Here is a 27,964-nt window from a genome sequence, read left to right on the forward strand (position 1 = left end):
TTCGACCTCTGTACCCTCCTAAAACCTGCCCTTCCTGCTTCCCTAGGTTACAATCCCACCTATGGGCCCAGCAACCTCCTCTCACCTTCATATCCAGGGTGCGGGGATGCAGACCTAGAAAAAAACCTCTGGCATACCCAACATTATATATGCCCGGCCAGAGAAGGACCCACCTGTGGGTCCATTTCAGACTACTACTGTTCCAGCTGGGATTGTGAAACCCTGGCCTTAGGCTGGAGTATTACTACCCCTGATGACCACATCTCCTTCCATAGATCTACTACCCCAGGTCCTCAGGCTTGTACCTCCAGCACCACAGGCAATGTAACCCCATCCAGTTAAAAGTACTCAGTGTTGCAGACACAACCTGGCTTACGGGGAGAACCTGGGGCATCCACCTCTACCAGAATGGGTGAGATCCCGGAACAGCCTTTACTATTCAGAAATCTTCAGTAAAATCAACCCCCTTACCTATAGTTCCCAATTCCATTCTCTCCCCAGGATCAAACACCCTGGAAACTGCGACTGGCCTACCCCAGAAAACACTCCCTAAATCTCCCTCTCATAACATAATGAAAATTTAAAAATTAACTTACCATACCCTCTTATCTGTTCTGGATGCTGTCTTCTCCTTCGCTAACACCACAAACCCTAACCAGACCTGCGACTGTTGGTTATGTCTTAACCCCTCCCCACCCTACTATAGAGTAAATGGGACATTGAGTGACATCAGAAATGCAACTCTCTAGGATTCGCTCAACAATGGCAGTTGCCATGGCTACCCCCCCCCCCCCCCCAGCAACCCTAGAAGATCTGCAAGGGCAAAGATTGTGCCTCCTAATTGGAAATTATTCCCTGACTTCTTCCCCATATGCTGCCTCCTGTGGACACCAGGCGACTATACACCAAACAAATTCAGACAAATTCTGAGTGTTGATTGCCAGCCCCCCACCAGGAACTTGATTTGCCTGCATCTCAGGACTAACCCCTTGTATTCTCCCCAACTCCAACGACCTCTGTGTCCTACTAAATATAATCCCCCAGGTTTGTTACTATCCAGGTCTTAGGGGCAGGGAGCTCTTTGACTTTCTAGAAGTACCAGAACCAGGTCACAGAATATATAAGAGGGCCCCCTTCCTTGTTCTGCTGCTGGTGGGTCTAGGAATAGCAAGCTCTGCCACAGTAGGATCAGCAGCCCTAGTGAAAGGAAACAATGATTTAAACACCTTGTCCTCGTTAGTTACCCAGGACATTAAAGACCTTGAATATCAAATAGGCCATCTGGAATAAGCCTTAGACTCCCTCGCTGAAGCAGTTCTCCAGAATAGGTGAGGATTAGATTTACTGTTCCTCTGGCAGGGAGGCCTGTTGTTTTTATATTAACCATTTGGGAGTTATTAAAGAAAGCCGAGCCTTAGTTCACAGGCGATTGGAAGAGCATGACAAAGCCCGGAAAATGCCTGCCAACTGGTATCATAGCCTTTTTAACTGGTCCTCTTGGCTCACAACCCTCATCACTGCTTTAGCAGGGCCCCTGTTTATCCTCCTCATACTGCTTACCTGCGGCCCATATATAATCAGTAATTTAAAGAAATTAGTACAAGAAAAATTCCAAACTGTTAAACTTATAGTTTTAAATACCCCCTACCAGTTAGTGCCTACCCATGAAAAGATTAAAAAATTTGAGTTACCATAAAGGAAAGGGAGAAATACAAGGGTAAGGTCACATTGGGAAAATAGGAATAGAACTACATTAGGAAATAGGAATTGCAAGCGCCTTCAGATAAAATTTTAAAAAGCTTCCCACCTGATAAGAAGGGAGGAAGCAACTACAAAGATATTAATAACATGGGGCTGCTCCCAAGAAAGGAACCAATAAATAACATGGAGCTGCTCCCCAGAAAGGAACCTATAAATAACATGGGGCTGCTCTCTCCTCTGTGCAGGCAGAGGCCGTCGCTGCGCGGCTAATAAAAGTTCTCTAATTGGCTTCCAATCCTGAGTTTGAGTGTGATCAATATTGTCGGGCTACAACATTTACACTTTTCATTCCTGGGACTCTCCAGTCTAGCAGCAGTTCAGTTCCACCCTCCCCATTCATTTTTCTCTATGAGACTTTTCTGCTAAAGATTTCTTCCTTACTAGGTTATCCTGCCTCTGAGAATCAGACAGGTCATTGCATAAAGGTGGTGTCCCCAGAAGAGTCCATTCTGCATTTAGGGAATTCCACCAACAATAATTGGATTGAGTGAGTGAGTGAACCACACAGCCACAGCCATTCTGCTATGGTTTTACTCCCCACTCACCCCCAAAGAGGAGCCCTTTTGTTTTCAGCACTCCTCAGCACCTTGCTTTCAGCACTGGGTCACTGTGCCTGGATATACATAGGGTCTGACTAATTGCTGTGAGTTCCTCTAAAATCTGTTTTCCCAGTGATAGGGATCCAGCCTGCTTGCTGACCCTGGAGAACTTCCAAGCTCTGCATGGGACCCACTGAGAGATAAGGGAAGAGGACTGGTAGGTCCTGGATGGTTTCCTACCTGATATTTTCTCTTTCTTCAATTCAACATTTATGGAGCCCTTTGCCAGACTCGACAACCCTTCCAAGTGTCTGAGGAGTTTTTTACAGGGTATTCTTCCATCACCATCCACCATAGATTTTTTTATTAACTTTTTAATTTTTAAAGAGGTATTAAATACATAAATGATACATGAAAAATAGAACTGACTCCCTTATGCCCCACACATTCCTCCTCCCAAACTTTCCCATATTAACATCCTCATTAGTGTAGTACATTTGTTAAATTGATAAGCACATACTGAAGCATTGCTGCTAACCATAGATTTTTATTCAAGAAGTACCGGAGATTAAACCCAGAACCTCTTACAAGGGAAGCAGGCCTTCAACCATGGCGCTATATCTGTTCCCCAAGGAGAGTTTTGTTTTTTTTTCATTTCTTTGTTTTGTTTTTAGACAGTTCCAGAGATTGAACCCAGGACCTTGTACATGGGAAGCAGGCATCAGACACTTAAGCTACATCCACTCTCTCTCTCTGATTTTTTTCTAACTTTAACTCAACTATGAAAAGCAAAATAATAAACAAAAGGCAGCTTAATGTATTATTGAAGGATTAATCTAAAAATTCTGTCCAATTACATTCAACTTATTTAATTCTTAAAATCTAACCCAATTGTTTCTCCAGTGTTCAGAAAGATACATAAATCAGCAGAGATTGGTTAAATGACATGACTGTCTCCTTCTTAACGAAGAAAATGAAGAAAAACTGTTTAATCATATTTATATATCATATAACTAAACTCATATATATTTTTTACCTTTAGCATTGATATAGTATCTCCTTTGCCTTTCTTACAAAAATATTACAATATTATTGGTAACTATAGTCCATAAATTATATTAGCTGTATTTTTCCTATTTACCACCAAATTCTTAACACCTTATAATTGAAGAACATTTTTGTATTTATATTCTTAACCACAATCCTCATGTACTACCAAAATCACTGTTATACCGCCCATAGACAAACCTATAACTGTCTTTCAATTAACATTAAACTTCCTACACTATATCTTTCAAATACAATCCCATTTATAATAAGCAGTATGTGTAATACACATTATAATGTGCTACCATCAACACTATCCATTACCACATATTTAAAATTGACTTTATTAAACATTCTACATACATTCAATATCTTCAACTTCTTAATCAGCATAGTGTCTCCTACTAACATATACTCTGTAGTGTAACTCCATAAGTTTATTAATTGTATTTATTTCATACCAGTGTGAGCATGGAATATTCCTTCTTTTGTTTCCATTTTCTTGTACTCAACATAATATCCTCAAGGTTCATCCATGTTGTCATATATATCCTGATTTCATTTCTTCCTACACCTGAATCATGTTACATTATATATATATATATATATATATATATATATATATATATCACATTTTGTTAATCAATTCATCAGTTGATGGGCACAGGTTGTTTCCATCTTTTAGCATTTGTAAGTAATGCCCCAATGAACATGGGTGTGCAAATATCTGTTATTATCCTTACATTCAGTCCTTCTGTATATATTTCTAGAAGTAGGATTGCTAGATCAGAGGACAGTTCTATAGTTAGCTTCTTGAGAGACCATCAAATCATCCTCTGCAGAGGAAATACCATTTACATTCCCACTAGCAATGAAGGAGTGTTCACATTTCTCCATATCCTGTCCAGTACACATAGTTTTCTGGTTTTTTAAAAATAATTTCCATTCTGTAAGGCATGAAGTGTAACCTCATTGTCATTTTGATTTGTATTTCCCTAACAGCTAGTGATACTGAACAACTTTTCACGTGCAACTTTGGCCATCTGTATTTCTTCTTTGGAAAAATGCCTATTCAAGTTTTTTGCCCATTTTTGAATTAGGTTGTGTGTCATTCTGTCTGTAAATTATGTGAGCTCCTTATGGAAATAAAACCCATGTTCAGTATGTGTTTACTATAGATTTTCTCCCACTGAGTAGGCTGCCTTTTTACCTTCTTAAAAAATTTGTTTGAAATGCAAAAGTTTTTAATTTTGAGGAAGTCCCAAGTCTTATATTCTATTTTTTCTTTCCTCGCTTATGCTTGGGATGTAAGGTCCAAGAAACCACCACCTACCACAAGATCATAAAATTGTTTCCTTACATTTTCTTCTAGGAGTTTTTGGTTTTAATTTTTACATTTAGGTCCTCAAACTGTTTTGAGTTAATTTTTGTATAAGGTGTGAGATAGGGATCATTTTCTTTCTTTGAGATATGGGTATCCATTTTTCTGGGCAACATTTGTTGAATAGGCAGTTCTGACTCAGCTGGGTTGGTTTCACAGCCTTGTCAAATATCACTTGACCATAGATGTGACGGTCTATTTCAGAACACTTGATTCAATCCTATTGATCAGTCTGTCTCTCTTTACACCAGTACATGCCATTTTTTTGTTGTTGTTGTTTGTTTTTTACCACTTTTGTTAAATATTATATTTTAATGTCAGGAAGTGTGAGTCCTTCAACTTCATTCTTCTTTTTAGAGATAGTTTTGACTATTCAGGGTTCACATCCTTCCAGATAAATTTGAAAATTGAATTTACAATTTTACGAAAAGTCTGTTGGAATTGGTTTCAGGATTGCATTAAATCTATAGATCAGTTTGGGTAAAGCTGACCTCTTAGTGATTTTCAGTCTTCCAAGATATGAACGTGGAAAGCCCACCAATTTATTGAGGTTTTCCTTGGTTTCTTTTAACAATGTGTTGTAGTTTTCTGAATACAGGCTTTTTATGTCCTTGGTTATTTGTTCCTAAATAGTTTAATATTTTAGTTACCATTGTAAATGGGCTTTTTTCCCTAATTCCTCTTCAGTTTTTTCATTAGTGGTGTATAGACACTTTATTGACTTTTTATATATTAACCTTATATTCTGCAACTTTGCTGAAACTCTCTTCATTCTAGTAGCTTTGTTATGGATTTTTCAGGATTTTCTAAGATAGGATCATATCATCTGGGAATAGTAAAATTTTAACTTCTTCCTTTCCTATTTTGGTGTCTTTTATTTCTTTTACTTGCCTAATTGCTCAGTCTAGACCATCTAGCAAAATATTAACTAAGAGCATAAGTAGTGGTTATCCTTGTTTTGTTTTTTTTACCAATCTCTGTGGGAAAAAATGATCTTTCGTCATTCAGTACAATGCTATTCATGGGTTTTTCATATATGCCCTCTATCATATTGAGAAAGTTTCTTTCTATTGCTGTGATTTAGAGTTTTTATCAATGTTGTAACAAGTAATGTTGTATTTTGTCAAATGATTTTTCTAGATCAATAAGATAATAAAGTGATTTTTTATCTTCAGTTTATTAATGTGGTATATTACACTGTTAGATTTTCTTATGTTGAAGCACCCTGACATACCTGTTACAAAACCTGTATGATCAGGGAATGGATGTGGCTTAAGTGGTTGAGTGCATGCTTCCCATGTGGAAGGTCCTGGGTTTGGTCCCCAGTGCTTCCTAAACATAAAAACAAACAAGAAGCAAGCAAATGAAATAACCGACTCAGGGGAGTTAATGGGGCTCAGTGGTTGAGTGTTGGCATCACATGTACAAGGTCCTGGGTTCAATCCCTGGCCCTGGTACCCATGCACTCCCAAAAAGTACCACATGATCATGGTTTACAATTTTAATTTCTTTTCAATTCAGTTATGAAATGTTTTGGTGAAGATTTTTGCATCTGTATTCATTAGATATATGGGTTTAAAATTTTCTTTTTTCATAATATCACAACGTGGCTTTAGTATTAAGGTGGGGTTGGCTTCAGAGAGTATTTGGTAGCATTCCTTCCTGTTTAATTTGTTGGAAGACATTGAGCAAGACTGGTATTATATCATAATTGAATGACTGTAGAATTCACCTGTGTAGCCTTCAGTCTTTGCTCTTTACTTTTGGGTAGGTTTCTGGTAACTGTTTGATTGTTTTTACTTGCGGTTGGCTTGTTGAAGTCTTCAATTTTCCTTCTAGTGCCAGTGCATGATATTCCTCTGTTTTTATGAAATTGTCCATTTCATCAATATTGTCAAGTTAGTTGGTGTAGGGTTGTTAATGGTATCCTTTTATGATATTTTAATTTTGGTTAGTGTTAATGTCCCCCTTCTCATTTCTTATTTACTTATTTGCATCTTCCCTCTTTTTTCTTTGTTTTGAGTAGCTAAGGAATGTTCAATTTTGTTGAACTTTTCAAAGAATGAAATTTTGGTTCTGTTGATTCTCTTTTGTCTAATTTTATTATCCACTTTATTTAATCCTGCCCTAATGTTTATTGTTTCTTTTCTTCTGCTTGCTTTTGGATTGGTTGGCAGTTATTTTTCTAGTTCCTCTAGATGTGCAGCTATGTCTTTGATTTTAGTTCTTTCTTCTTTTTTTAAATCAATCATTGAAAGCTATAAATTTCATTCTCAGGACTGCCACAATTTTTTGGAGGTACTGGGGATTGAACCCAGGACCTGCACAATCACTTGAACTGCATCTGCTCTGTTGCCACAAGTTTTGATATGTTGTGTCTGTTTTCATTCATCTTGAGATATTTACTTATTTTGCTTAAAATTTCTTTGAATCACTGATTATTAAAGAGTACATTGTTTAATCTACATATATTTGTGACTTTTCCTTTTTCTGCCTGTTTTTAATTTCCAAATTAATTCCATTATGATGAGAGAGTGCTTTTTTAAAATTTCAATCTTTTAAAATTTATTAAGATTTGAATTATGTCCCAACAAAAGGTCTATCCTAGAGAAAAATAAATGAGAACTTGAGAAGAATGCATATCATGTTGTTTTGGGGTGCAATATTCTATAAGTGTATGTTAGGTCTACTTCATTTATCATTTTATTCATATTACTTTTTTCTTTTTTTATCCTCTGTCCAGAAGTTCTGTTCAATACTGAGAGTAGCATGTTGAAGCCTCCAACTATTATTTTAGGGACATCTATTTCTCCTTTCAGTTTTGCCATTGTGCACCTCATGTATTTTGGGACACCTAAGTTGAGTGTATAAGTATTTATTATTTCTATTTCATCTTGTTGAATTGTCCCATTTGTTAATATACAGTAACTTTCTTCATCTATTATTAACAGTTTTACATTTAAAATCTACTTTGTCTGATATTAGTATCAATACTTGAGAACTTTTTTGATTGCTATTTACATGGATTTTATCTTTCTAACCTTTCACTGCCAACCTGACTGTGTCTTTGCATCTAAAGTGAGTATCTTGGGGAGTGGGTGTACTTCAGTGGATGAGCACCTGCTTCCCATGTAGAAGGTGTGGTTTCAATCCCCAGTGCTTCTGAAAAAAAGTAAAAAAAATAAATAAAGTGAGTTTCTTGTAGTCAACAAGTAGATGACTCATATTTTTTATCCATTCTGTCATTCTATGTCTTTTGATTGAGGAGTTCAATCCATTAGCATTCAATATTATTACTGTTGAGGCATTACTTAGCTTGTCCATTCTATCCCTTGGCTTTCTGTTGTCCTACCTTAATATTTTCTGCCCTTAACACTGCCAGTTATCCTTATTTATTATATTCATGACTACATTCTTCTCCAACCGTCTCACCCTTGTCATTTCCTTTCAGAGTGTAGCATGTTCTTTAGTATTTTCTTTTGAACCAGTTTCTTGGTGACATACTCTCAGTTTTAATTTGTTTGTGGAGATTTTAAACATTTCTGAAGGATAGTTTTTCTAGAGACAGAATTCTTGGCTGACAGTTTTTTTTTTTTTTCTTTCAGTACCTTATATATTGTACCATTCTTTTCTTACCTCCATGGTTTATGATGCAACATCAGCACTTAGACTTATTGAGGCTCCTTTGTAAGTCATACATAGCTTTTCTCTTGTTGCTTTCAGAATCCTCTCTTTACTTCTAGAATTGACATTCTGAATAGTATATGTCTCAGAGTAAATCCATTCAAATTTTTATGTTTTGTGTATGTTGTAATTCTTGAATATTCATGCTCATGTCTTTCATAAGAATTGGAAAATGTGGGGTCATTTTTTCCTTAAATATTTTTCTGCCCCTTTTCCATTCTTTTCTCATTCTTGGACACATAAAATGCATATGTTTTTGTTTCATGCTTCCTTGAAATACTGTCAATTTTTTCCATTATTTTCTCATTCTGTTCTTTTGTCTTTTCCAGTTCAGATACTTTGCCATTTAATTCACTAATTCTGTCCTCAACCAAATCAAATCTGCTATTATAAGTCTCTAATGTGTTTTTAAAAAATGATTTATTTCTCTCCCCTTCCCCCCAGTTATCTGCTGTCTGTGTCCATTTGCTGTTTGTTAATCTGTGTTTCTTTTTGTTGCATCATCTTGTGTCAGCTCTCTGTGTGTGCGGCACCATTCTTGGGCAGGCTGCACTTTCTTTCATACTGGGTGGCTCTCTCTATGGGGTGCACTCCCTGCATGTGGGGTTCCTCTATGCGGGGGACAGCCCTGTGATGGCATGGCACTCCTTGCGTGTATCAGCACTGTGCATGGGCCAGCTCCACATGGGTCAAGGAGGCTCTGGGTTTGAATCGCAGACCTCCCATGTGGTAGGCAGACATCCCATCGATTGGGCCAAGTCTGCTTCCCTCTAATGTGTTTTTTAAAATCTGTTGAAGTATATCAATCATACATAAAAATACATAAACAATAAGTGTATAGTAATAGTTGTGAACCTAAAAAACAAACATATATTACATCATACAGGACTCTCAAACCTCACCCTACCACCAATACCTTGCATTGTCCAAACATTTTTAACTAATGATTAAAGAACATTATCAAAATATTACTACTAACCAAAGTGTTTTCCCCAAACCCACCCTATTATTATGATCTTTATATCATTTATATATGAACATACATAAACAACTCATGTAAGATAAAAGTTGTGACCTTACAAAGCAAACATGCATAACATCAACACTCCACCTACACCTTGCATTGTCATTAGATTTTTTTTACAAATTATGAAAGAATACTGTCAAAATGTACTACTAATTATAATCCTTATCTTATATTTGCTGTACTTTTCCCACCCAACCCTATTATTATTTTTTAAATTTATTTTTTTATGACAGAAGTTGAGAACTTATAAAATAATCATGCACATGTGCAGAATTCCCAAACAACACCCTTCTATCAACATACCACTCTGTGGTGGAACACTTTTTACAAATAATATAATATGTAATTGTTACTACAACCATAGTGTACATTTGGCAAATATTTTTCATACCGTCGCATTATCAACATATAACATCTTTGGCATAGCTGGATGAATATTATATTATTACTGCTAACCTGAGTGCATAGGCCACTCCAGTTGTATCTTTCCCATGCCTCTTCACATTCTCATCACCCTGCAATAGTGATGTAAATTTGTTCTAGCTAACAAAGGACACTCTTGCTTCTGTACCATCAACCACAATTCTCATCCACCTCTTGATTTATTGTGATCTTCAGGTCCTAGATTATTGTCTAGCATTCTGTCAATTGTCATTTAAATCCCTAGACTCCCATTTTCAGCCACATCCCCATTTATAAACTAGCTGTTACTATGTGTTACCATCAACTCTATACATTTTTATATTTTTACAGTAAAGCCAAACAAAACTTCCAGATATATTAAACATCAGTAGTCTATCTTAGTCCTCCTATAATCACCTTTAAATATTCACCACCTACCCCCAGGTCTTGAAGCTGTTTTCCTACAATGTCTTCTAGATGCTTTATGGCACCAACTACATCCTTGGCTTTTATTTTTAGGTATTAATCCATTTTGAGTTAATTTTTGGATAAGTGTGAGATAAGGATCCTCTTTCCTTCTTTTGGCTATGGATGTCCAATTCTTTCAACACCATTTGTTGAATGGACTGTTCTGTCTGAACTGTGTGTGTTTGAGAGGCTAGTAAAAAATCACTTGACTAGTACATGTGAGGGTCTATTTCTGAACCATCCATTTGATTCCATTGGTCTATGTGTCTGTCTTTATGCCAGTAGTATGCTGCTTTTACCACTATAGCTAGGTAATATAATTTAAAGTCTGGAGATAAGAGTTCAATTTTCCTTTTTAAGATGGTTGGGGCTATTCAGTTCCCCTTACCTTTACAAATAACTTTCATAATCATGTTTTCAATTAAAAAGAAATGCTGGTGCAGTTTTATTGAGATTGCACTGGATCTGTATATCAATTTGAATAGAACTGACATCTTAATGATATTTAGTCTTCCAGTCTCGAGCATGGAATGTTCTTCCAATTATTTATGCCTTTTTTAATTTCTTTTAATATTGAGTTTCAGTTTTTTGAATACAAGTGCTTTACATCATTGCTTAATTTTATTCCTGACAATTTGAGTTTTATCTGTCATATTTTGTTTTCACCACTCTTTTGATAATTACTTACTTTATTGATATTATCTTCACTTCTAGACTCTCTTCTAGGCTTCTCCTGACTTTTCTTTACAGGGCTTAGTGCACCCTTTAGAATTTCCTGAAAATCTGGTCTCTTGGTTAGAAATTCTCTCAATTTCTATCTGTGACTATTGTAAATTTGCCTTCATTTTTGAAATACAATCTTGCTGAATATAGGATTCTTGGCTGGAAGCTTTTCTCTTGTAGTATCTTAAATATATCCTACCACTGTCTTCTTGCATTCGTGGTTTCTGGTGAGACATCAGCACCTAATCTTATTGGGTATCCCTTATATGTTATGCGTTGCTTTTCTCATGCTGTTCTCAGAATTCTTTCTTTCTCTTTGACATTTGACATTTTGATTTGTGTGTCTCAGTGTTGGTCTTTTGGATTTTTTTGGATGGGAATATGTTGTGCTTCTTGGACATGTATATCTATGTCCTTCAATAGGCTTGGGAAATTTTATAGCATTGTTTCTTAAAATATTCCTTCTGCCCCTTTTCCCTTCTTTTCTCCTTCTGGGATACACATGACACATATGTTTGCACATCTTTTGCTGTCATTTAGTTCCCTGAGACATTGTTCAATTTTTTCAATTCTTTTCTTCATCCATTCTTTTCTATGTTTGCTTTCAGAGTCCATTTCTTCAGGCTCATGAATTCTTTCTTCTACCTCTTCAAACCTGCTATTATATGATTCCAATGTTTTTAAAATTTCATTTATTGCACCTTTCATTCCCATAAGATTTGCTATTTTTCTAATGTATGCTTTCAAATTCTTCCTCATCCCATCCAATATCTTCTTTATTAGAGGTTTGCAATAATCAACAAGCTGTAGCTCAGTTTCCTCTGATATGCACTGGGGAAAGGCTAACCCTATCCCCCATAAGCCTATGTGTCCAAGGGCATGGGACTCCCCCACAGGTTAAATAAAGAAACCACATAGAGACAAGAGTAAAGGGAAATGGAAACCTTCCCTACCTACATATTGGAGGGAGATAAAATTTCTACAGAACAAAGAAACATCTGCTTCTGCAGCATTCCAAGAAACCATAACTCCCTAGCCCACTATCTTCTAGTCACTGTCAGGGAAAGTTTTCATCTCTAGGGCTTCCTATTAGCCCCTGCACTTCACTCAGACCCTCAACCCCCTCACACCAACTATCATTCCCCCATCTAGGAAAGTTTTGTATAAATTCAAGTCCCTCCCCCTTCCAGGAATGGGCTGAAGTCTGTTCTTCATACTCCCTCCATTGGGAAAGCTTCTCAATCAATCTTTCTTTGTCTATAGTCATTTCAGTCTCCATGTCCCTGTAAGCACTGTATTTTCTCCAACATTCTTAATGCCCTTAATCTCTTTGGCCATCTCAATGAGTTTATTAAGGAGATTGTTTGAACATCTATGATTAGTTGTTTCAACCTCTTTATGTCATCTGGAGACTTATTTGATCTTTTAACTGGGCCAAATCTTCCATTTATTTGTGTGGATTGTAATTTTTTGTTGGTGTCTTGGCATCTGGCTTGCTAGAATATTTATTCTGGGTGCAGTTTTTCACTTTAGTTTGGGGTTTCCTGCCATTTCTCCCTTGCTAGTTGTGCAATAAGAACCAAGGATGTAGGTGGTGCTATAAGCTGTGGAGGAACAAGCTTCCTTCAATACCCCTGGGATGATGGACCTTCTCCCAACTTTCTCCTTTTCCATTGGAAGGGATACACAGCTGTGTGAAATAATCCAAGTTGTGCAGGCATAGGCTATAGTTGCCCAAGAGACTGATGAAGCTTCACACCCCTTTGTCCCCTGCCTGGTGTGGGGATGGAGCTTCAGTTGTGAGCAGCAATCTATGCAGTGTGGGTCTAGAATAACCATAGTTGCCCCAGTAGACTTCCAATTTTTCAGTCTGTCTCGCCCAAATGTACCTGCAGTTACCTGGATAGGATGGTGCAGGTCTCACCAGCCTAGTCCCTATCAGAGGTGAGTCTGAAGCCTAGGCTAGGACTGCAGGCCAAACTTGGTGAAAGAACCTGTCCCTACCATCACTGTGATTTTCAGTAAGCTGGGCATCCCCTCATGCTGTTGGCACGGTCAAAATTGTGGCTACCAGTGTCTTTCCAACCTGGACACATTCATACATTAACTGTTCTTAGTGTTATTCTTCAGCCAGTCAAATTTACTAATCAGTAGTGAAATCAGTGGTCAACTGTCTCTTCATACCATTTTTGGGAAATATTGTCAAATTCAAGCCACAGGATAGCTCCTGGGTGGCGCATGCTGCTAAAGTAGGATAACCACCATCCTCCATGGGTAGGCTGGTAATTTTCCAGAGAGGCTGGCACAGCTCCTCCCTGCCAGAGGTGGGGCTGGGGCCTAGAATACAGATGCAATCTGATCTGGATGGAAAGAGGCCAATCCCTACCAGCACAATGATTTTAAGTCTGCCCCTATTTGATTCATAACATGTGCAGAGATTAGATGACAGCTACCAGCTTCTTTCTAATCTGACAGATTCCAAGTTTAGCTGTTCTTAGGATTATACTTTAGCCCACCATATTTGCTCATCAGTAGCTGTAGTTAGTGCCCAACTGTCTCTTCCTCCCCCTTTTTTGAGAAGAGGAGTTTTCAATTCCAGCGTAAAATAGCTCCTGAGGTGGTTTGTGCATCCAGTGGAGGACAGGCACCAGCCTACATGACTTGGAGCACTTTACTCATGAATTTTCCCTCCACATGGGCATTCTCCTCTTTCCATTCCTTCAAGGATGTTGCAGGATGCTCTTCTAGTCACTGGAGTCTCCAAACAGGTATTTCAGCTATCTCCAGATAGCTCTGGATGTTTACTAACTGCCCCATAGTGGGAGCTGACTCTAGGTTCTCCTTACTCCACCACCATGTTGCAGTTGTTCTTCCTCTAATGTATTTTTAATCTTATTTATTGTGTCTCTCATTCCCATAAGTTCTGTACTTTCATTTAAAGTCTTTCAAATTTTTCTTTATGCTCACATGGTGTCATCTTAATATAATTCATCCCATTATATATATTCCTTCAATTTCTTGCATTGATTAAGCAAATTTGTGTGAACATCATTTATTACTAACCTTTACTCTTGTGCCTATCTGGATTCTTGATTTGTTCCTTTGGCTTGGCCATATCTTCCTCTTTATACTATGTCTTGTTATTTTTGTTGATATCTTGACATCTGGTTGTGCTGTTGATTTTATTCTTATCATCAGTTTCTTTCTCTTCTCTAGTGGTTTTATTTCACAGTTCTTCTTTGATTTCTGGTTCAATGTTTTCCTAAAGCTTTAAGATTTCCCTGTTTAAGTTATCAAAACAGGACAGGGAGCCACTAATAGGGCATAGAATAGATCTAAGGTGACTGGGAAAGAAACAGGGGAGGTAAGGCTTTGCTTTCTTCACCTTTGTGGCTGGTCATTAGATGGTGCTATTTGGAAAACCTTTCCACTGTGATAAATTGTCCAGTACGCATTGACATCTGAGCCCTGGGTTCAAAACCAGCTAATACTGGTTAAACTCTCTGAACATAAACCACAGTTAGGGCCCTGCCACAGCCTCCTTCTTATGTCCTTTCTACTCTCTGTTGGTTACACAGCTGCAGGTTTTATGGATGTTGCTAACCTTGAGGGTTAGAGATGGGTGCCATTCCCAGTTGTGGGTCAACAACTCACAGTTTTCCTTTAAGCACATTGGTCTCTCCATCCCCAATCTCTCTTCAATGATGTGTGTTACACTATCCTGTGCCGCAGGTCCTCAAAGCAGTTTCCTGGGATGACTTCCATGCTTTCTCCTTATTTTATAAGAGACCTGCACCCTAAACTCTTCCAATGCCATCTTCCCAGAACTCTCAATATTGACTCTTTTTGCTTTGGTTTCACTTTTGCCTCAGTGTCTAATTTCTCTTAATTCCAGAGCTTTGGGAAGACTTACATCACATACTAATTTTACAAACCTTCCCATTGCTCTTTGCTGTATTTAAAGAGTGCATGCCCCATTTTCATTTTTATAAGGATTCTGTATACATGAGACCTTTCCATAATCTCTTTCCTCCTGAATATTGATTTTCTACTTTGGCTCCAACCCATCAGGATTGAAAGCCAGATTGAGATAGATAATCTCCTGGGGCCCATTAATGATAGATTTTCATACAGTCTCAGCATTTGTTATGGGACCTTTTGTTACTGGATACATTTAAACTTAAATTCCTACTGTTGTAGAATTTGACAGAGGCTCAATTATTTGTGTATAGAGAGGCCAGGACTCAGGAATGATTTTGAGAAGGAAAAATGGTTTATTGATGGCCAGCCGGATTCGGGAGCTTTCAGTTTGAATCCCGAGCCCTGAACAAGATTTTCAAATGTTTTTTATACCGCGAGGAAAGGCCAAATGGTCACTTTGTTTTAGTTTTCAATAGGCTTCAATTAGCATATATATCTTCCACATCTTAGGTAGGCTTTTAGCATGGACTCCAGACATTCTAGATAAGCCTTTAGCATATTTGGTTTGCCTTTCCCCTGAACACTTAAAGTTTATAGACCTTGCATTGTTAAACTGTTTCCTGCTCTCCAAGGGCAGGACTGCAGCCTTTCATCATCCCACACCCACAAGTCACAGATAGTTTAGATTATCTCTGAAGAGACAAAGAGCCTGCCACCCATAGCCCACATCATTTCCCCCCTTTGCCAAAGTTTAACTTGCTAAGCTTTGGCATAATTATTGTTGGAGCTATGAGGTGGATGGCTGTTTCTTGTTTTGATTGATTATTTATCAATCTTTAGTGTAGCATCCAGGACTGTTTTTAAGAGTTTAGAAGATTTTATTCTGGACAGCAGAATCCTGGGGCGGGAGCCTCCTGCAGTCATCCTGCGGCCACCAGCGCTCACATGGATTTCCAGTTAGGTTCCAGATCCATCTATTAATTTTATTTTACCCTTGAAGAGTTTACACCTTAATTTAAAAGGGGTGCTGAAGGGAGATGGATCTCTTTTCTGTAACTGCTTCCTGCTGGCCATGGGCTGTAGTTATTGCCTAATAAGGTGTAAAACTCTTAATTTATTTTAACTGGAGGAAGATGGATCTGGCATTCTGTACGAAGTTGGATGAAGTTTTCATATGGTTAGTAAGATGTTTACTTTGAAAGAAACAAACTTAATTAAAAATTTGGAATACCCATTTTTAAAAGAGGACACATTGGATTACAGAGGTAGACAAGGTTAGGTGCCTATAAAGATGGCACTCTTTAAAAGCTGGTGGGAACAGCATATATATATATTTTTTAAGTTATCCATCTTTAGAGAGAAATTGCAACAGACACTTAGCTTTGTCTGAAGACACATTCCAAGCTGTTTAATGATTGACACACATTCGCTCTGTCAGATGCTCCTGGTGAACTGGCACTCCTTGGGCAACTGGCTTCACTCAGGATTAGAATACTAAGTTGGAAATTCTCTTAGGTTTCACCTGTGGGAGTGATTAGAACTACAGAATAAAGATTTTTACACCTTGGTTTTCATTGTACAATTTCTAGCAATTTTGACTTGTTCAATAGGTGACTCACCATCAGCAAGCAAACCTCACTTTTGCTACACAGCAGAGTACAGCAGAATATAGAAGTTGACTGAGACTGGCTGAGACTGCCACCTTATTCTATAGACATGTTTATTAACTGTTTAGAAAATGATTTTACCAGGAATTTAACATGTCTAATATACTTCTGCCCTTGATCCAAAATAGAAAAGATAATGTTATAATTATTAGGCATATATTTAGTACAGGATAAAAGTACAGCACTTAATATTAACTAATGTATTACTTAATGCATAAGGATTTGGAGTTGCAATTATTAGTTTTGAGTTTCAGGTTTGTAATACTTTACATGTTATTTCTCCATAAGAGCAGGCCATAATGCCAATTGTGTTTAAGTTTCACTTACTGTATCCTGGTATCATGGCTCCACTTAGCATGTTTTTCAATGCAGTGAGCAAGTTGCAGCATCCTTGATCTTAGAGAGATTTTCCAGTTTCTACTAGCCTGGTGCATACTGCTCTCTGGCACTATGGAACAGTGCCAGTCTGGAGGTGATATCCATTGTACACTTGGCTGTACCGAGTTATCATTGGCTGCTGCAGGAGCTTGAAACTGCAGCGTAGTTTCCATTGACTTCAGGAGCAGAACCAGAGGCTGATATAGCAAATCTTTTTAATTGAGGGGTCAGTGACCAGCCTAGCTAATAACTCACATGGAGAAGCTACCTGTAATGTATACAAGGCCTGGTTCGAATGCACATGAGTTTGATAATGTTAACGTTTATTCCTTGTTTATATATATATATATTTTTTAAACAATTTAATGCAACACATTATATATTAAATGACTGTTTACTTACACAATTTTATTATGAAGATAACAGTAGGTACTTTAGTAATAGAGGAAAAATATTATTTTTCATTGTTAAAATGAAAACAGAAGACTTCCAATATAATCAAGATAACTTTTTTTTTTTTAGATTTATTTTTTATTTATTTAATTCCCCTTCCCTCCCCTGGTTGTCTGTTTTCTGTGTCTTTTTGCTGCGTCTTGTTTCTTTGTCCGCTTCGCTTCTGTTGTCGTCAGCGGCACGGGAAGTGTGGGCGGCGCCATTCCTGGGCAGGCTGCTCCCTCCTTCGTGCTGGGCGGCTCTCCTTACGGGTGCACTCCTTGCGCGTGGGGCTCCCCTACGCGGGGGACACCCCTGCGCAGCACGGCACTCCCTGCGCGCATCAGCACTGCGCATGGGCCAGCTCCACACGGGTCAAGGAGGCCCGGGGCTTGAACCGCGGACCTCCCATGTGGTAGACGGATGCCCTAACCACTGGGCCAAAGTCCGTTTCCCAGGATAACTTTTTATTACCATTTACTTAAATATGTACTTTGCGGTGGCCTTTAGACAGGTTTTATTATCATTAAGTTATTTCTGCTACCAATACCAATCTAAGTTTTAGTTAACAATGACTTCTCTAGAACTAGAACTATTTAAACATTTTCAGTTTGGCAGATGTTTTACAAACTCTTTATAATTGACTATAACCACATTGACTAGACACCTCATGTTTAAATAAACTTATTAAATTACAATTACCAAAGAAATTTACTCTATTTATTTAAGAGAGCATATCTACAATCTTTTTCCTTTAGCCTAATTTTACCAATGTGAACTTACAATTTTCATTACTCTAAAGATTTCATACATAATGTTAATTTAGTTTATAAATTAACTATGGGAGATTACACTCAAGTTAAATAAAATTGAAACGATAATAGTTTATGCAAGGAATGTTCTCTTTTTCCCTTACAGGAAGCTAAAAACTTCTTTTCTTTAAGTTATGAAAATTATTAATTTAAAAGCATACTGATTACCAGGTTTTAAAACACATGCATACTGACTACCAGGTTTTAAAACACATTACACAATTACTTAATTTTTTTAAAATCATAACCCAGGAAAGATTTTTCTATAGTTTTTATTATGGACTTTCCTTTACTTACTGAAATTTGTTAATAGAGCCACTAATTACCTTTATTTTGTTGGAAAGAAATTTTCTGGAAGAAAATAAGGCTCACTAGATTGTGGAGAAGAAAATAATTTATTCTCAATCTTGCAAGAAGGGGCGCAGAGCCAGATATGGCTGGTGCCCCGAACAAAGAAAAATGACACAATTTATACCCCTAAGCCTACCATGCAAGCTCTTCCTCTGTTTTTCCATAGATTGGATACTTTAGAAGTTACAGCTTATCTGAGATTTAACTTTCCCACGCAAAAGTTTGATTTAACTGCTTCCTCTATCACATTCCAACCATTTTAGTTTTTACCTGCTCCCCCCTTTGTCAAATAAGGAATAGAATTTAGTGCTGAAATGGCACCGACTTAGCTCCTTCTTGGGCATCCTTCCACTGCCCATAGGACTGGCCTAAACTGGTTTCTTCCACTGCTGTCCAACCCAGGAGTGGGAGACTGAGGCAGCAGGCTGCCAGGTTACATTAACATTTTTCTTATGTGAAAATTAACCTAATCTTTGTTTTTTTGCATTTTATGGCTGACAAAAGGTTTAAACTGGGAAATTATCAGGCAAACTGATTCTTAATTCCCTAGCCTAGTAGATAGGTTTAATCTGCTACACCTAGTCTTGCCTTTAAAGCTCTTGCAAAGAGGCCGCCCTTTCCCAATTGTTTCTATAATTAGATTCCTATGACTTTTTCATCATGCTTAGTTTAATTTGGGCTTTAAGAATATTTATTTACATATATAACTGCATATTTAATTAACAATTTGAATAGAGCTCTTAAGAATTTTTATTTGTTAATTTGATATTATTATCCTGATGTATGAAGACACACACTGAGCAAATGGGCAGACACAAAGAGTTAGACACAGAAACAAAACTCACTGATATTATTTATAATTTGCATTATTTTATATACTGTTTAGCTTAATTTGGAGTCCTGAAATAGATATTACTTATAAGTGCATATTTAGCCTCAACAATTTGAGCAAATAGGCAGACATGAATAGTTTGACACAACATAACTTTAGTTACTTTAAACTTTTAATTCTTACAAAACAAGTGTGACTGCAAAACATTTCAAAGACTCTTGAAACTTTTAATTTGCACTATGACTGTGCAGTTTTATACTATGACTATGCCGTTTTACACAAGAAATTTCTTTCTTAATGGATTGTAACCAAAATGTTCTCAATGCTTTAGCACTATTTTTTTGTTTCAGAACTTTATATTTTACTTTGAATTTAGCAGAATTTTGGATAAGCAACAAGATTAATTTTATATATATTTACTGAGGCTATTTGAAGCCTCAGGGAGACAGACTGGTTTCTCTCATGAATTGCCACTCTTAGGAACACTGACCGTCAAGGCAGGAGACTTCTCCCCCTCCACCCCCCTTTCTGATTTTGGAGATAATAAAACTCCAGTGGTCATTTAACCTTATTCTATCAGGCAGCAATTTATTTAGTTTACACTTGAATTCATGAGAGAAAGGGTTACTAATACCAAGAGAGGAGACAGTGATGTCCCAGCTCTTCTCTGGCCTATAGGGGCAGAAGCTATTATGAAATAACCATAGGCAAAGGCAAGGGGTGAGGTTAGACTTGAAGTAACCATAAACTAAGGAAAGGTAAAGTTTAGAGTTTACACTTAATAATTTCAAGCTAAATTAATCCAGCTATAATTTCAGTTATTACCTTTCCACTGTTTTATAACATAAATGCATTTATAAATGATTTTAAGTCTTAGTTACAGTTTTTATTAATTTTTTTAAAAACCTATTAATTTTATAACACCTTTAAATACCTTTCATTCGACTTATAACATATTAAATGAACTTAACCATTACTTTAATTTTTCTTTTAAAGTAAAAGAATAAATCTCTTGCAGTTAGTTTGAAATAAAAAGCTATTTTTCAGGATTTGATTTCTAGAACATAAATGTTCTTTTAAAAGAGGTAAGACTCTTTTTCAAACACTGAGGAAATTATGAGGTTAAAGCACAAGAAGCTATTTTGTAAAGATTTTCTTTGTATATTGATCTTACTCAATTTTAATCTTAAAAATTTTCCTTCCACAAACCTTCTACACTTTCAGTATTCATTCAGGTTCTGTCCCACACTCTACTCTTTCCAATAATCAATCATTTTATCTTAGGACAAAATCATCTTCTGTTTCCTTAACAATAAAAACACACTCCATATATCCCACATACTAAGTTACCAGGCAAACTTCTTACAACATATAATTGCCATTAATACTAAACAAGCTTGTTAAAATAATGAACTTTTCTTCACTTTAAATACTTAGTAGCATGTAATACCAGAAACAGTTTTTTTAGAAGCAAGTTGGCAGGGGAGACTGGCTGCTGAATAAGTTTGTTATAAAATTGCCCTTTATTATTATTATTATTATTATCAATTCAGTTTTTGTTAAATAATGACTTTCTGCAATTAGCCATTTAAATACCTTAATTTAAATAATGCTTTGTAAAACTTTTATAATTATTTATACCCTTAAGACAAATTTTACCTTCACAGAACACATTCTCTTACTTAAGGTTACTACAATTCCTCTTAAGAACCTGGGCAGAATGCAAAGGTATTTTGGCTTTGACACCCTAAGGAGGGAACTTTACTGCATTTTATTCTGATTCTGCTTTTTACCCCCTTCACAGCAGTCGGGTGCACAGCAATCAAACAGGAATGCAGCTTATGAATAGAAAGGGGCAAGCCGCTCCCCACTTCCCAGCTTTCAGGCCAAAATCGGCAGAGAGAACCTACTCAAATTCATCAACTCTCCAGGGGACCCAGCCACCCTGACTGGGACATCCCCAACAAACTTGGGTGCGTGGCACAGACACAGATGGCCTCCAAGCCCCGGCAAAGGGCCAGACCAGAGACAAGACAGCAGAGCATGCACAAACATCTAGACTCCGCAAACATCCAGACTATTCAGTTTTGCCCCATAATCATTTCACCCCCTTGCCAATGGCAAGGGAGGGCTCCAGCTCAGCTATATTCTACTTTACATAAGGACACAATTCCAACACTAGCATTGAGCTGACACAGACAGAAGCACAAAGGTCACTAATTTGACCCACAAGTTTATATATATTTTCACTATGGCTGCCCCCACAGCCATCACAAACCTCAGAACACTTAACATTTGGTATAAAGTGAATTCATTCACAATTTAGCACCATAACAAAAGATTTCAGCTAGACTTTTTCTATTTAAACTTTACACCCAGACCAAGCTCCACCAGAAAAGCCAATCCATTTTCCTGTAACCAAGTTTTTTTTTTTTTCTAGACCAATTTCCAGGACATTAGGACTTGAACCTATAAATAGCCCTTTCTATGAAAATCAAGACTCCACTCCTTTAGTGGATATAAGACTAGTACCAGATTCTAACATGCAGTTAGACAAACCCAAAACACCAGGGCTTTTCCCCAGTTTTTCTCCTTTTCCCAAGCCTAGAGAGAACGGCTTCCCCCCAATTTTCTGGGGCTACTAGGGTTCTCTCGGGAGGTGATCAGCCTCCCTTTCCTAACAGTTAAAGCTAGGGCCTTCCAGACTGTGCTCACCCGGGGAGTCTTACCTTCTTCCATGTTCGGAGTTCTTTTTCGTTCCCAGAATCTTTCTCTTCAGACCTTCCATTGCCCTCGATTTTTGTCAGGAAGATTCTGGTGGAGCCCACATCTTTTCTGGATTAAATTTAATCCAGGGGCTCCCAGATTTGGGGTTCACCGGAGTCCTCCCGGCTTCCTCCGGGATTTGGAAGGGGCAGCAAAATGCTACCGTCTCTGGCCTTCGTTTGTTGTCCCAGCAGAGTCGCCAAAAATGTTGTAGAATTTGAGAGAGGCTCAATTATTTGTGTATAGAGAGGCCAGGACTCAGGAATGATTTTGAGAAGGAAAAATGGTTTATTGACGGCCGGCCGGACTCGGGAGCTTTCAGTTTGAATCCCGAGCCCTGAACAAGATTTTCAAATGTCTTTTATACCGTGAGGAAAGGCCAAATGGTCGCTTTGTTTCAGTTTTCAATAGGCTTCAATTAGCATATATATCTTCCACATCTTAGGTAAGCTTTTAGCATGGACTCCAGACATTCTAGATAAGCCTTTAGCATATTTGGTTTGCATTTCCCCTGAATACTTAAAGTTTATAGACCTTGCATTGTTAAACTGTTTCCTGCTCCCCAAGGGCAGGACTGCAGCCTTTCATCATCCCACACCCACAAGTCACAGATAGTTTAGATTATCTCTGAAGAGACAAAGAGCCTGCCACCCATAGCCCAAATCACTATTACCCAGGAATGTTCCACATTTTTCAACATACATGGGATGGATGATTTATCTTCCCCCATGAATTTCCTTCAGTAAATTTAAATTATTGTTCCAGGACCATTGACATAAATGCATGTACCACCAAGAACGGAGATAAGCAACTGCTCTTGATAAATTATAATCATATTATAAAATAATGTGGGAGCAAAATCCCCCACCCACTATGATTAAACCAGACAATATCAGCAATATTACTATTTTTAATATTATTATTGGTAATAATTCATGGCAATAGGTGAGGAACTTCATAAAACAAGAAAAAGCCTATTAGATGCAGGCCTACACCCTTGTGTTGGCTTTTTAGTTGTTATTGTTGTGGGTGCTTACATTGATTTGCAATCAAGAAGATCAAATCCTCCAAGTAAGCCATTATTTCAAACAAAAATGTCAAATCCTGAGGGCTACATTCTATCAAATTTGGCTAGTACAAGCCCTGAAGTTCAAAGACCTTGTTGTCTTGTCTATCAGCATTTGAACCAACAATTGAGGCAAATGGCCCAGAGTAATTAGGCAAATTGGAGAAGCTGACTACAGGCTAATGATGGACCTCCTATCTTAGTCACAAATAGTTTAATTAACAAAGAACCCGACATGTTATTACCAAAATGCTCCCAAATCTGGCCATATGATTTAAAACCTGTTTATAAAAGAGTCCTTCTCATCTTCTATTTGAGTAAAACCTTGGACTGTCAGGAGTTTTTACATTCAGTTAACATCAATTGAGGCTTTAATTGTACTAATTGGGTTCTGGCTCTTTGGTCAACTTACAGCAACATAACTTGGCTAGATCTGCACTCACAAAGTCCCTTGATTTGATAGATATTAGCAAGTCAGAATCTTGGCCTAATGTTGCCTTCAAATTCTACAAGCAGTTAGAGGTCCTAAGCTGCAGGCCACAGGTCCTGTGTGTGCAGTCTATTTGGGTGGTGTGGCAGGCCCCTTCTGGGGATGGATGCTGGCAACAGTATAGACTTGTTTCTGCTCCTTCTTGCTCTAGCAGATGCTTCTTCATAGTCCAGCCTGTTATTCAGCCTAGCAATGCTCTAGGTGGTATCTGGGATTCAGCATCTGGAGCTCTAAGCCCAGAAGTGTCTGGAGGTGTTGGGAGGCCTCAGTGATGCCACAGGTAGTGGCAGATCTTGGGAGAGGAGGTGGAGGCAACATATTCTCCTTGAAGCTGCCAGACCCACATTCAGATCCTACCTCCTGTTGCTTCCCCAGATGATGATAACTTTAACTTGGAAACAAAGAATCAAAAACTGGAGCCAGTCCATTTACTAAGAGAAATTATAATAAATGAAGTCAATTTTGTATAAAAATTCATTGTAACAGACACAAGTCAATATGATTTGTTGGGAAAGCTGAGATGCAGTAACTTCAAAGTTTCCTTTATTCTTAACACTTTCTAGAAGAACAATCTTACACTATTAATCATAATCTTCACCCATCACCCCAAATCACTATATTATACAGTCCCTATATTATTCTCTAGCTTCCTTTCAATTGAAATATTACATCCACAGACTACCCCTTTCAGTCAAAATTGCATTTATAAATCTTTTATACTCACTGTATATATTAATTATACTCACTATAATATATTATGATCAACTCTATTCACTTCCACATATTTACAATAAACACTATTAAAAATTCTATATACATTAAGCATCAGCTCCCATTATTAATCCATATTCTATTTCCTAGGGAGTTATAAGGGGGTATGAGATTTGTCTTATTGGAATAATGAAAATCTAAAATTGAGGTGATGACAACACATCTCTGTGATGAATATGAGAGTTACAGAGTGTATATTTTCAATGGATTTTGCAAAGCATGGGACTGTATAACAAAATGAATCATTTGGTGGAAGCTGGAATGTAGCTGAACAAATATGAGAACATTCTCTCATGACCTATAGCAAGTATATAATACTAAAACAGGGTGTCAGTAACCAGGTGGGTTGGGGAAAAATACACTTAATATAAGATATTGGCTATAGGTAGTAATATTTTGGTGATCTTCCATAGTTTATAACAATTGTTTCACAACAGTGCAAGATATTGGTTGTAGGGTGATGTACAGGAGCCTCATATTATGCTTTACATGTTTGTTTATAATTTCACAACTTTTTCTATACACTTATTGTTTATGTATGTTCAATTATGGATGATAAACTTCAATTTTAAACAGTTAAAAAAATTTCCTTTATTCCAGATGATCCAATACCATTACAGAAATTCCATTACAAGAAACTTCTTTTTGATGAGCTTTTGACATATATTATGCAAATTGTCACAATCAATAGCATAAAAAGAAGTAGAAAGTCCTAGGTCTCAGGTGGAAACTGAAATTTAATCCAACAGAGTTAATTATTTATTCTAAGGTTTTCAGGATTGTCAGATTTTGCTTTGATAAATCACATCCCAACACAGCCAAAAATGTAAACCTTGCAATAATTGCTTGTTATTCCCAGCCAACAGACTTTCTTTGCATTTGATTATGTTGGGAAAAAAATGTCACAATTCAGACAACAAAATAAATGGACTCCCCTCAGAAGGTAGAGGACAAGGTGATGGAGCTGGTAGTGGCAACAGACCTAAAATCCTTTATTTGAAATGTGCTCAGATTGGGACAGAGAATTCAAAAGGATGGGTGTTTCTGGGTGGAGAATTTGTTCCATTAATGAGGGTTACATGATATCCACCTGCCTTCCAGAAAACTTAGTATTTTAAAGATTTATTTATTTCTTCCCCCCTCATTGTCTGCTCTCTGTGTCCATTTGCTCTGTGTTCTTCTGTCTGCTTTTCTTTTTAGGCAGCAACAGAAACTGATACTAGGACTTTAAAGAGTGGAAGAGAGGTGCTCAATCTCTTGCATTACCTCAGTAACCTCATCTGCTGCAACTCTTCTTGTCTCTCCTCTGTGTCTCTTTTTGTTGTGTCATCTTACTGCACCAGCTTTCTGCTCAGGCCAGCTTGCCATGCAGGCTAGCTTGCATTCACTAGGAGGCCCTAAGAATCAAACCCTGGACCTCCCATATGGTTGATGTGCTTCCCTAAAATTCTTATCCCATGGTTTTGATGGAAGAAGAGTGCCACCCCTATGCTGGAGCTATCCTAATGGCAGTGCCTTGGTGAGAATGGCCCTCATAAAAGATGTGTTGGAGCAGTGAACATTTGTTAAAATGATTTGTAATTAATAATTAGAAATCATCCACAGAGAAGTGAAGTTTAAAACTGGATTTGAATAAGACTTTGCCTAATATCCAAGAAGTATAGGAAGCACTTATAAAACAAACTCTGGGGGAAGTGGGCTTGGCCCAGTGGATAGGGCATCCATCTACCACATGGGAGGTCTGCGGTTCAAACCCTGGGCCTCCTTGTCCCATGTGGAGCTGGCCCACATGCAGTGTTGGTGTGCGCAAGGAGTGCCGTGCCACGCAGGGGTGTCCCCTGCACAGGGAAGCCCACGCACAGGAGTGTGTCCTGTAAGGAGAGCTGCCCAGCATGAAAGAAAAATTCAGCCTGCCCAAGAATGGCACCACACACATGGAGAAGCTGACATACAAGATGATGCAACAAAAAGAAACACAGATTCCCATGCCGCTGACAACAGAAGTGGACAAAGAAGAACACGCACACAGCAAATGGACACAGAGAGCAGACAATTGGGGGGGGTTGGAGGGAGGGGAGAGAAATAAATAAAAAATAAATCATTAAAAAAACTTAAACTCTGTTAATGTGACTTTTGAAGAAGTTTAAGAGTGTAGCTATCTTCTTTAGCAAGTACTAGGTGGTTATAATATGTAAGAGCACTCCTTAAACATTCAGTAGAACTTATGTGCATGCTGGAGAGCAAATATATTTCTGCAATTGTACAAGAGGAGAAGGAAGAGATCTGAGTTATTTTGTAGTTGTTCTTATTCAAGTGAGGCGGGATCCTATATTAGAACAATTACTGTATTTCAGTGTCTTATACAGGAGTGACACGGTCAGCTATCATTTCCTGGAAATATGCAACCATTTAAAGAGATCAGAAAAAACATTATCCCTTATGTTTGCTATTCTTGGATGCCACATGGCAACTGTTAGAACAATATCCAGCTACATTCAAGTTTTCTGAATCTTCCTTAGTGATCCTGTACATCAGTACCTGCATCTCACTGCTCAGCATGTTCCTATTCAATGGATTTCTCCAGTGGTGAAGCAAACCACATAATTTAGGACAAGTGAAGATATCCAATTGGTTGATGAAAGGGCTTAAAATTCAGGTTGGTTTGGGGCTGGTCTCTTCAGTTTACAGCAAAGGATCACACCCTTTTCCATAATCCCTTACACATTGGGAAGAGCATGTCATACACCAAATGGCTCTGTGAAATCTTTTAAATGGACAAAGAAAAGCTACAGCTGTCCTCCTTAAAGAATGGACTCATCAGTGACAAAGAACTGCTTCTAAGGAGAAATTCCTTAATATTAAAAGAGAAGGCAGAATTGTAGGAAGATGGCATCAGGTTAAGCAGACAGGGCTCAATTCTCTCAAACAAACAAGGGAGAAAGAGCAAAATGATGTCTGAGAGACCTTCTTTGTGGTCAGCAGTCCAGGACAGTGCTTCACGACTCCCCAGAGGGTGAGGGATGGAGAGTTGAACTCAAAACAACAAATGTGGGTTACCAAGCCCTTGTGGCAGCTGGGAAGGGCTCCACTCCCCACACCCAAAATATTAAGCTTGTGTAAAACCACTGATCCACTGCAGTTGCCTCAGAGGGGAAAAGACATTTTCTTCCCTGTCAGCAAATACAAGGAAAAAGAGGGGGGGAGTCAGAAGGCTATTATTCAGTAAACTTGGCAAGCAAAGCCTGCTTTCAATCTCAGCTCTGGCCAGAACAAAACACAGGAAATTGATATTGAAACAAACAACTCTATGGAAAGGTGCAACAATGAGCACCTGCTGGTGTTTTGAAAATTGCATAGACAAAACTGCTTTTGATTCTTTCTGTACCCTAATTCCTGGGAGAAAATCTGCACTCCATTAGTGAGCCCCTGGCATAATTTGGTAACAA

The 27,964-nt window shown here is 37.8% G+C and overlaps 1 pseudogene; it reads left to right on the forward strand.

Annotated features, from left to right (window-relative positions):
• Positions 1-408: 408 nt before the first annotated feature.
• LOC105744210 (myotubularin-related protein 10-like) lies at positions 409-27,400 on the forward strand (annotated as a pseudogene).
• Positions 27,401-27,964: the final 564 nt, after the last annotated feature.

This window comes from Dasypus novemcinctus, chromosome 19 (assembly GCF_030445035.2).
Source record: "Dasypus novemcinctus isolate mDasNov1 chromosome 19, mDasNov1.1.hap2, whole genome shotgun sequence".
Lineage (NCBI taxonomy): Eukaryota > Metazoa > Chordata > Mammalia > Cingulata > Dasypodidae > Dasypus > Dasypus novemcinctus.